Source organism: Triturus cristatus, chromosome 5_1, assembly GCF_964204655.1.
Source record: "Triturus cristatus chromosome 5_1, aTriCri1.1, whole genome shotgun sequence".
Taxonomy (NCBI): Eukaryota; Metazoa; Chordata; class Amphibia; order Caudata; family Salamandridae; genus Triturus; species Triturus cristatus.
This window is the reverse complement of record NC_140587.1, coordinates 127,043,904-127,055,903: the sequence shown is the minus strand read 5'-3', so window position 1 is coordinate 127,055,903 and position 12,000 is coordinate 127,043,904. Positions and strand designations below refer to the sequence as shown.

Below are 12,000 nucleotides of genomic sequence, written 5' to 3'. Positions count from 1 at the left end.
TAGTATGGCCCCTACAAAAGGCTTTCAAAGCATCCCAAACCATTGGAATAGATGCCGAACCCAAGTTGCACTCCAAAAAAGCCTTGCTTCCTTCACCATGGAATGAATGAAAGATGGAGTTTCTGATTGAACATCAAAGGACGTGGCTTCAAATTTAATAACGAACCCTCAACCCAGATAAAAAGAGACAGTGAAGTGTGATCCGAAATAAACCTGGGGTTCAAGAAACTACTGAGATAGGACACAAGAGAGTGGCAAGCAAGGAACATTTCTATTCAAGACAAAGATTTATGAGAGGCGGAATAGTATGTAAACCCATGTTCTCTCATCCGAAAGTGTCGCCAGATATCCACAAGAGCATAAGATTCAATCACTTGCAACAGGGCGACCCTGGCAAGTTTTTGGAGCTATGAATAGTTGCCCAAGGATAGTTTGCCCCCTTGCCATGATAGCAAGAGTCCACACGTGACACCATAAAGTATGCATAATGTAAAGCGCAGTTGGCCCCTCGTGACCGTTGTGATGATCCATCATCCACCTGTATCTATGCGATGGTCTATGAGTACCCAGCTCTTCTCCCGAGCCAGGAGCCTCCCCTAAGCACCCCTGACCGAGAATAGTATTATCAAAAGAATAGCCTAAAAAGAAGAAGACAGAACAGAGACTGCCCAGAAGCCCAAGACAACCAAATGCAATACATAACATAGGAACTTAATGGAACCTAAAAATCCAGAATCTCATGCTAGCTACTAGCTGGCCCAATCAGAAAGACATAAACAAGGGAATAAGAGAGAGAAAAGAAATAAGAGAAAAGGCAGACTATAAATTAGAGAATTAAAGCTCCACAAGGCGAGGGCAATGCATGACAAAGAGATTAGCTCAGCCTCTCAGTAGCTTCTGTTGAGGAAAGAGAAAGAGGGATGACATGAGACATAGCATACTTATCCAAAACCATTAGTCCCCTTATTTCCGCTTTGCCACTTAGTCAAGAGCTCTTCGACCTTTGGAGCATCAAAACTTGAATACACTTGGCCCTCGAATCAAATGCGCAGAATTGTGTGCTCCAATAGTGGAACCAAAGCTCCAGGCTCTGAAAGTGCTGGGATATGTTCTCTCAGCTGCCATCACCAGACCACAGTCTCATGACAAAAATCCGGTCAGAGAAAAAAATTACTTTGGCCGCCTTCACTGGTGATCTAGGGTGGGCAGCCCTGTATGTCTATCTCCTGTCGGAGAAGGAAGTTACTCACATAAATAAGGATGGCCCTTGGTTAGAGAGGATGTGATCCCTCAATGGGAGCGTGAAATGGACAGTGATGGGCTCTCTGAATCATGCTATCCATATCCCAGTCCCCAAGGTGGAGAAGGTCTCTCTGAACAAGCATACTATATAGCCTCTGCGGTCATCCCACTCCGTTCGCTCCAGAATCCCCAGAATACCTAAATTTAATCTGGTGGGACAGGTTCTCGAGATCTTTGATAGTCTGATCATCTGGGATTCCTGTTGTGAGATCTGAGTCTTGACTGCTCCAACAGCAGTTTGAAGATTTTCTTGCACTTTCTCGACTTTCCCAAGCCGTGAGTTGAGTGTCCATATTGCTTGAGAGCTTCCTAAGAATCACTCGAGTTTTTAGATAAGCAGTTTTAAGTGTCAGTGAATCTTTACAGCACTCTTCCCTATGTTGCTGTAAGAGGTTATAGATGGCAGCTAGAGAAGGAGAATCCAATACGCCCTGCGCGAAGACTTTGGTTATAGAGTCATCTATGTTCGAACCCTTGGTACTTGGGCCAGTCGCCTTCTGCCCCTTTCTATTCGAGGTTGCCCCATCTTCTAGGTGGAGATATTGAGACTGGGTCTTAGATGCAGACGCTCTGGCGTCTTCCTGATTTTCCAGATCGAAGCCTGACTCTGACAGACTTCCAGAGTCAGAAAGAGAGAAGAAAGTCTCGGGTGGCTCCACTAAAGTAGTTCTTGATATCGTAGGCAGTGTGGCCGGCAGCAAAGTATGCTGATTGGAGACCCCTAAAGAACAGATGCCCATTTAATGTCCCAGCTGCCCTGAAATTGTGCTTGCTCGATAGAGGCCAGCAAAAGAGCATGCCATTGTGACTAGTCTATCAAAATATGCAGGAATCTTTGGAGTTTTCGCACCTGTTTCCGCCAGTAACAACACACTAACAGAGAAGGATTGCAGAAATTGAAATAATTACACTCATCTGACAGCCCCCTCCATTTGATGAACCTTTTTGGCTGTGTTGGTTGGTGTCTGAGTAGTGGAGGTAGTGAGAGCCAGTACCTGTCCTTGCGTTGGTTGTGTAAGCTGTGGATATGAGGGAAGCCAGAATATGTTCTGGGTAGCATTGGGTCTACCAGCTAGGGGCAATCTTTGAGGTTGCTCGGAAAGAATCCGCCCCACGAACTGAATGAGCTGGACGGCCTCTCCAGGAGTCCTGGAAGACACCTCGCTCCGGAGCGGTGGTAGAGAGGCGAAGCGTGAGCCTGCTGCTGCTGTCTAAGGCCCGGCACATTCTGTCCCAAGGCTACAGCTCCATGCATCTGCTCTGCAGCGGTGAGGCAGGCTTGGCGGCCAAGCCGATGAAGAAACAAAGTAAGGAGCATTTCGTGCACCGTGCAGCACTTATGCAAAGCGGGAAACGCTTTGCATTGTGCCTAGCATAGTATTTTGTACAGGAATGGCACCCTTCCTGTACAAAATCTATGCTACACTCATACACACACCCTAGTGCTACGGCCCTAAGGTGTGTGCATGATGCATGGCTGCTGAAATCAGCGCCGGAGCAAGGTAAAGAGGAGGACAGAGCCATGACTTTAAAAATATGGCACTCTCCTACTCCCTCCCTGACGTGCAACACTGCGCAGCCTCGCGGGGTGCTGCGCTTCCTTGCGTGGAGATTTTGTAAATCTCCCCCTAAGTGCACACATTAATTAGCATTTTTAGCATACAAGTAACAAACTGGTGGAAGTAAACTCCCAGGAGCATATTCCTCATACTTTCACGCAACACAACGCACGCAGCTACTTGCTGCGCTGCGTGAAAGGGAGAGTGCAGGAATGCATCATATTTACCAATACAATGTACATTCTTGCTCTCTGTCTGCGCTGCTTCACATTGTGCTGCCTGGCACCAATGCAGGCACCCTTGTGCCAAGGTGCAAGGGTGCCGGCGGTGTAGGCCGTAGAAGGGGTACCTTCCTGCACAAAAACAATCCTCAGAGACATTTTCACAGCAGACCTAGAGAGAGGCAGCAACAAGGAGAAATGAAGATATCTCTCCTCATTCCGCCTCTGTTGGTAAGGTGTACGATTCCCAGGAATGCATTCATGCACCCACAATCCACTCATGTACCCACAATCCACTCATGTAATGTCCCCACCTCGAAGTGTAATGCAAGGCAGAGATTTGCACTGCTTGCGTTACACCAGATTTACCAAGCCATGAAGGGCCACCCAGGATGACCTTGCACGGCTTGGTAAATCTGAAACTAGGTTTTGCGTCGCACTGCGTCTCCCTGCGTGGTGGGAGGGAGATGCAAAACTATGATGAATCAGGCCCCTGGTATCCAACACAAATCTTATTTATGCCAGGATGTTTTTGCACCTGTTATTACTGCAAGGATCTGAACAGACCCAGAGAGTGTGAGTAGACATCAGTTTTGGGTTCATTTAGATGTTGATGCTTATCCTAAAGCGGCCACAAATAGCATACGCAGCTGTTTTAGCAGTAGCACATATTTGGAGCTGAGCTAAAAGTGTGGTTGCCTATGGTTTGCGCTCTTATGTACCACCAGCTTTTAAGTAGTGGTTACTACAAGCTCAGATGCACAAAATGCAGAAATAGCCCTAGTAAACTGGATGCAAATACCATTGGCGCACATTTTTACCCAGTGTTTGGGCAGATGTAAAAATCTGACATGAAAATTGATAAACATATACAAATAATGCTAATTGTTACAGGGAACTTTTATGTGCAGTTTTTGCAACCGATTGTAAATGACATTACAAAGTACTACGCCATAATCAGGACACTTTGGTAGGGTGATAGTTTTCTTACCAGCAGGTTATGGCGAGGTCTGCTTTACTGAGTTCTGCGGGGGTCAATACATACTGGCCAGTATCTGTGGTGGGCAGTGATGTTTACTACTGGTGGCCCAGAGCCAACAGGAAAACCAAGTTACTCCCTTTGGAACACCATTCTCTTGAGGAGTGAAGGGAAGCAGTCAACTGATGAGGTTGTCAAGTTTAGAAATTAGGGAAGGGCCATACTTTAAATGACATTGGTGATTTCTGCAATGCTATTTCTGGTCTTTTTCCTAGTTTCTCAGTAGCCCTGATTGCAAAGAGGACCACTCTGTGAGTTTTAGCTGAGGTGTCTGGGAATCTGAAAATGTTTTCAAAGTCGAGGAAGGGAACCCAATATGTAACTGGTCTTCCGAACGCACTGATAAAAGGGAGCTGAGTTCCTATGTCCCTCTTATCACTGTGTACATTGCTTCATTGATCACTAGCTACGTGCTAGCTATAGAAATACTATTACTTGTCGTAACTGGATACGTATACGATGTGGATTCAAGTAGTGTTCCACAATGTTGGGGACACATTCATTTGATGTTGGTTCAATAAGGTTGAGCTCCACTATCACAAAACCACACATTTTGCTCATCCCATGTCTGAAAGGAATGGGTCACAAGTTATCGCCACTGAAATCACTACGATGCTTCAAATGTTGCACCAGTTTGCAAACGATTCCTTGCTTTGTCGCCCAACTTACCTTCTCTCTAAACTTCTATTGTCTAAGCCTTCCCGTTGAAGCCAGATCTACAAAACATACGTACTCTGCTTCTCATGAGACACCAACCTCATGGAGCTATGATTCCCAAACTAACCAGGGTCACAGATATGGGACGTCCTCCAATTTGTTCTCCTCCTAGTAAGAAAACTAAACTTTTTTGATACGCATATGGGCTCAAATCCAACTAAATGACCTATGTGTTTACTGCGAATGGAGAAACGGATGGATGCCTGCTACCTTTGGTCCTTCTCAAAAGCGGTTCATGCCAGACCTGAGCAGGTGCATCAGTTATAAAGTTTACTTGGTCCAAGGTTTGACAAGCAGAAGTTTTATAGAACTTACTGTTTCCAATAGCAGCTTCTAAAACATCATAAAACTGCACCAGATAAAGTTATACAACTTGCCATCCTTCGCTTGGCCACGTGCCTTAAGATCTCTTTGTTCCCACAGGTAGTTTGGGTTGATGCCTGAAGGCTTGCATGATGAATGGTTAGACCTGCATGAAAGTGTGAGGTTTCCATTGAGTGTGGACTTGAAAATGGCTGCAGGAAACAGAGCCAGATCAGAAGTTTATCGTCAGGGGTCTGTAAAATTGTGGCTGGATCCACAGAAAATTGTGAATGCTTCACAATTCTGTTGGTGGCATTGTGAAGAGATTAGGTATATTTATTTATTTAGTTAGGAGTTTTATATAGCGCTAGCTGGACCAGAGGGTATCAGAGCGTTTTACAGCATGTATTAAAGGTGCAATCAGACAGAGAAGTGACCGTAGTCGAACATAATGGTTCGTGACACGTAGAGATCAAACATAAAGAGAAGCAAATATAACGTAAAAATACGTGGCGAGAACAGTTCACACACAACGCGTATCCGATAGGCTCCTCTTTCCGGGAAGAGGGAACGAGGTAGGGGTCTGGGAGGTGTAGGAGGTCGAGGTCATATGACAAAGAGTCAGAGTCATGCAGTGTGCCGGCTAAAGCACTTCGGCCGATCCTATCGGTTCGCTAGGGAACGCTCGAGGAAAAAGTCTTTGAGCAGTCTTTTGAATTTTGCAAAAGAGTGATAAATCTATGATTATTACTATTTAGCCAATGTGTGGCAGAGATGACTCCGATTAAAGGCTTTTAAAAGTTTGTCAGACAGCCATCATAGCTGACGGTACTGTCCAGCAAACTTTTCTTACATTGACGAGAACCGCCAATACGGCGGTTCCAGTCAACATAGAGAGATGTGCATGGGACAACAGACATCTCTAAATTTGGTGCGCAGAGGTCCATCTAGAAGGCAGAGGGTCCATTTGGATTAAATTCCATCCGACAAACTCTAAATTGGCCCCTAAGTTTGAAATTGTATCCATTTACTGAGTTACTAGGCTAAGCCACAGATGTGACTATAAGGAGAACATAGCTAGGGGATTCTGGGCCTTCTTCAGGATGTGGCAAGTGAGCCTGAAGTGTCTTCTGCCATTGTCTAACACGATCGAGCTAGCTTCTCTCACTCTGCCAGCATCCAATCACATGGCCAAGTAAACATTATACTGTGTGTAAAATATTTCATACTTCCATGTGCAAGCTGCTGTTTTGTATTTTACCATTCTGCAGAACCTCATTTGTTGTCAATGCTCTATAAAAACATCAAATGACATGGACAATCAACAGGTGACAGATGTTGCTCAACAAAACTGAGGTTTATTGCAGAAGAGATAACCAGCAGATAAACATTGTAAAATACAGAACCATGATGGGTGTGGCACAATTATAGTGTTCTTTTGGCATCACAGAGGAAGACTGTTGTACATATCAACAAAGATTACTCCAAATGCAAAATGCAAATTTAAGGTTACAAAGAGAAGACGTTTCCAGCAACACCAAGATGCTGCAGAAAGAGGCTATCACTATTACAAAACCTTCCATAAAGAAAGGATTTTAGAATAACTAGTGTATAACTCAGTAAGTTATTAAGCCAAGGTATTTCTTAAGGGTGTTTCTCAGACTTGGGACTTGATTGAGATCTTGGTGGGCTGACTGCCGGCCCGCTGTGGTGGCCTGCGGTATTTGGATGTATACGAGATATACAGAAGACTGCCACCCACTCTCCTTCGCCGTCCTTACAGCAGGGTCTAATGTGGATGTTCTCATTGGGCTGGCAGTGTTCTATCAGCAGAGTGAAGACGGGGGTGACCGTGGTGGTGGGGAGACAGATAATTGACATTTTATTTATTACATATAACACATATATGTTGCGTATGTGTCCATATGTGTATGTAGCTTATATGTAGTGACCCCCATGTTGTACATTCTGCACTGCACCCCGCCAACACAAACACAAACCATGCACTGTATACCCACACACACCGGGTACACTTACCTTCGAGTCTGTAAAAATGGGGTGCCGGTCTGTCCCAGTCAAGATGTGTCAGTACAGGAGGGAACTGGACAAAGGTGAAGAGGAGGAACCGCAGCCTGTACCCCGAACAAAGGTGAGTTTTCCCTCCTTTTTGTCCCTATCCACACACTCAAAGTAGGAGGGATTCCCATCCGAAGTCCCTTCGAAACAGCCAAAACCAAATGCCAATGGCGGGGATCCTGTCTGGAGTACTGCTGCTGCCTGCCCCAGCCCACACTGCTGAATGTACGGGGAGCCAAGTCCTACCAGAGTCAGCAGGATCGTGCCAGTCTGCTTGCCTGTTGAACTCCAGCATCTAAATCAGGCGGGCGGACCGCCAGTTAGGCGGGAGCGAAAACCGCTAAAAATACTCACTCCGTCACAGTCCCGCTAAGATCTAAATCTGCCCTCAGTGATAGCCTGATATAGAGTTCTTAAGGGAGCAGGTTCCGGATGTAAGATCAGTCGGCCAGTAATATTCCTGGGTTATCCAGCATGGCTTGCAGTGTAAACTGAACAATCAGTCCAAATCTGCCTCTCTGCGGTCTGCTCTGTGTGGGGCACAGGGCTCTAAAAGATGTCTTTCTGCATTCTGCTGCATACTGGCTCTTTTAGACAACACTATCTAAAAAAATATAATGTAAATGGTACCAGAAAAAAAAAAAAAAAGACACAAAAAGTTTACATTTCATATGGATCTCTTAAGTATGTACATACCACAATATAAGGATATCAGTCAAAAGAGCAGGCGCATTCTCCCTAGCAAGGTTTAGCCTAAAATAGTGAACATGTTTCAATACTTGTGAGTTAGTATTCTTTTTAAGTTTTAAAGAAAAATTGTATTGAAGTTCATTTACAACATAGTAACAATAGAGCATAGCGTTGAACTAATTTCAAATAGAAAATAAGACTTCATAACTAAGAGAGAGAAAGAAAGGATAGGGGAAAGAGGTAGAAGGGAGAGGGGAAGAAAACATCATTAAATAAAGCAAAAACAGTTGTAATAAAAAAATGCAATCATTGTCATAGAAAAGCATATAAAATGAAGCAAAGAAATTGGATTAAAAGTACAAAAACTCCTCTAATAAAAAGAGTATACAAAATAGCCATAAGACAAGCAATAAAAATATGTACATGGAACCATCAGGAATGCTGTCAGGGAGGTTTGGGAACTTCTTCTGTACACGGAGTATGTAATGGTAAGGATCTAGCAGATGTGTTTAAGAAATCTGTAACGGGAAGCCATAATAAATCACGCTTAATGGCAAGTGTAATGGGATAAACATAGGCTCTGTCTAGTCTGTGGTGATAACAAACTCCATACCACCAAGCCTGAAAGGAAACATTTGAGGTATCCTTCCAAGATTTAGTGATTTGCTGAAACGCTACAGCAATAAGTAAATCAATAATATACGTATTAGTGGAGGAAGAGGACCATATGTCTGAGAGACTACCTAAGAAGATATGTGAAAATGTAAGAGGGAAAGAAGTGGAAAAAATCTTATTGATCTGAGTCCACACATCGGTCCAAAATGTATTAATCCTTGGACAAGTAAATAGCATATGCTTAAGATCTGCCCGTGATGCTGAACAAGACCAGCAAGAAGAGGGAATGGAAGGGTCAATTGTATGCAATTTGGCAGGAGTAATCAAAAGTCTATTATATATAAAGAATAACGTTTGAGTTGTATTTGCTGCTCTAGAGGATTTCCTTATCTTGGTCCAGATTTTCTGCCACAATAAGACAGAAAATGTGTCTTCTACATTTGACTCCCAATCTGTTTCTGTTTTAGATTTATCTCGAGTACTAGAGGTATCTCTTAATTTTGTATATATCTGAGATGCGGAGGAAGAAGCAAGTAAACAAGGAAGAGAAAGAGGAGAAGAGTTGGTGCGAGTGATTGAAACAGAAAGAGCATCATAACTGTTTTGTAAAACTGCGCTCAATAAATTATATTGGGATTCAAATGACATATGCAAAGAAAAGCGAGATTGAAGGGTAGAAAAAGAAATACAAGTGCCTTCATCAAACAATTGATGTGTCCAATTAATACCAAGGGTATTCCAATCCTTCCAAAAAAGCATCCTATTACGAAGTTTAATAAGAGGGTTATACCACAAGGGGGATTGTAAGAAACGCGAGCGGTCATCTAAACCTCCCAGGAAAAAAGGAGAAAAAGTTTTCCGAGAATTTTTAAGAATAGGGAGAGAAAATGTATTAGGAATATGGGACAATGACACAAATTCTTCAAAAGTGAAAGGGTGAAAATAAGATGATTCAATCTCAACCCACAAAGGTTTTGAGATGGTATCAGATATCTGTTCAGATAGCAAGGGAACAGAATGTTTAAGGAAAAAAGAGGAATGATAAGAAGCAAAGTCCGGAAAATTAACTCCACCCAACTGCTTAGGACATTTAAGTTTTGCAAAATACATCCTAGCCTTCTTATGTTGCCATAAGAATTTAGACAACGTAGAGTATATATTCTTATAACAAGATTTAGGGATATTAACTGGGAGATTAGAAAGATAAAACAAAATAATGGGAACCAACATCATTTTAATAGCATCCAGCCTACCCCACCAGGATAAAAACAAGGGATGCCAACGAGTTGTAGAATCTTGGATCGTTGTTTGTAGATTTTTAATATTAAGTGTTACAGTATCTTTAATAGAGGCAGTGAACCACAAACCCAAGTATTTAATCTTGACCGGACTCCAATGAAAAGAAGAGGCCAAAAAGTCCGCGTGAAAACAAAATTTATTCAGAGGGAGAATTTCACATTTATCAACGTTAAGTTTGTAACCTGAGACTTTCGCAAAATCAGATACTTCCGATAAAAAGGAAGGAATAGAGGATTGTGGATTAGAAATGAATAAAAGGATATCGTCTGCATAGGCAGAAAGTTTCAGGTACTTGTCCCCATACGGAAAACCAGTGATATTCTTATTCATTCGAATTTTTATCAAGAAAGACTCTAAAGCCAAAATAAAAAGAAGAGGAGAGAGAGGACATCCTTGTCGAACACCTCTGAAGAGAGGAAATGAAGAGGAAACAAGACCATTAGCTAAAATAAAAGATCTAGGAAAGGAATACAGTAAAGAAATGTAAGCAAGAAATTTCTGGCCAAAACCAAACCAAACAAGGACTGCGAACATAAATTGCCAATTAACCCTATCAAATGCTTTTTCAGCATCTAACGCAACAGCAGCTAAAGAATGTTGATAGGAATGGGACTTACTCAGTACATTAAAAAAGAGACGGGTGTTGTCAGAAAGATGACGACCTTTAATGAAACCACATTGTTCTTTACCAATTATGGTAGGTAAAATTTTGTCAAGACGAAGCGCAAGAATTTTTACAAAAATCTTATAATCCAGATTGATTAGAGAGATGGGCCTATAATTTTTACAGAAAGTATGATCATTATTATCCTTAGGGAGGAGGCAAATTAAGGCCTCTTGAAAGGACCCTTCAGATTTTTTGGATGATATAAAAAATAAAAATAGGTGATGGAGTTTGGGAACAAGCAAATTAGCAAAATGTAAATAGAATTCTATCGTAAAGCCATCTGGCCCAGGAGCCTTGCCTTTCTTAAGTATCCGAATGGACTCTAGGATATCCTTAGGGTCTATATCTGCTTCTAATGACGTGAAATCAACGTCTGGAAAGGAAGGAGAAGGAATGGAGGATAAATAATGATCAATATCCGTTAACAAAGGAGGAGACTCCGGAGTATAGAGAGTTTGATAAAAGTTAGAGAACTCTGCCAGAATATCCTCATCCTTATGAAGAGTGAGATTAGATGAGGAGACAATAGAGTCAATTTTTGTGCGTTCTTTCTTAACTTTAAGATACTTAGCAAGAAGATTGCCTGCCTTATTTTGCGTACTATAATATTTGGCACTAGATTTAAGTAGGATTAGATTTGCAGATTCCGTGGAGAGCTTATTAAAAGAGAGTTTGGCCATGAGAAGTTTATCTAAAATAGACTGAGATTTAGTTAAATAATAACAATGTTCCAATTGCTTAATTTGCGTATTAATTAATTGTGAGGAGTGGGATGCAATACGCCTTTTATGGGAAACAAATGAAATAATGAAATCACTAGAAGCAGCTTTAAAAGTGTCCCATAATACCTGAGGGGATATCAGAGGAGACTCATTTTCAGTAAAAAATAGGGATGAGAATTCAAGGAAGGCTGGGGTAAATTTGGGATCTAATAGGAGAGAATTATTAAACCTCCATCTCCTAGTACCTTTTACGGGGGGAGTAAGGTGAGGCGCAAGGAAACTGGAGCATGATCAGAAATTAAAATAGAGCCTATGTCAGAATGGGTAATGTGTTGGACCAGGGGTTTAGAAACAAAAATGTAGTCAATCCGGGACTGTGAAGAATGAGCTGGTGAGTAATATGTGTATTCTCGAAGTGTAGGGTGGCAGAGTCTCCAAGAATCAACAAGAGAGCGTTGAGATATGGTAGAAGTGAATTGAGTGTGCATGGAAGAGGGAGAGAAACATGAATGGGACCGTCGATCTAAAAGAGGGTCCAGAACCATATTGCAATCTCCTCCTAGAATGAGATAGTCATCAGAGGGTTGCTTCAACAAGGCTAATATCTGGGGCCAAAATAATTTATCTTGTGTAGAAGGAGCATACAAATTAAAAACAGTTAAAGGGATTTTATCAATCAATAAAGATACCATGACCCACCTACCCTCAGAATCAGTGGCTTGATTTATAACTTTGATATTTAACCGCTTATGACAGAGAATTGCAACACCATTACGTTTCCCCGAACCAG

At 42.2% G+C, this 12,000-nt stretch overlaps 1 protein-coding gene across 3 annotated transcripts in view; it reads left to right on the top strand.

The window, feature by feature from the left end:
• The window catches only part of LOC146830366 (uncharacterized), a 138,765-nt gene that overhangs the window by 31,498 nt on the left and 95,267 nt on the right, over window positions 1–12,000 (top strand). The gene's annotated exons all lie outside the window — the stretch shown is intronic.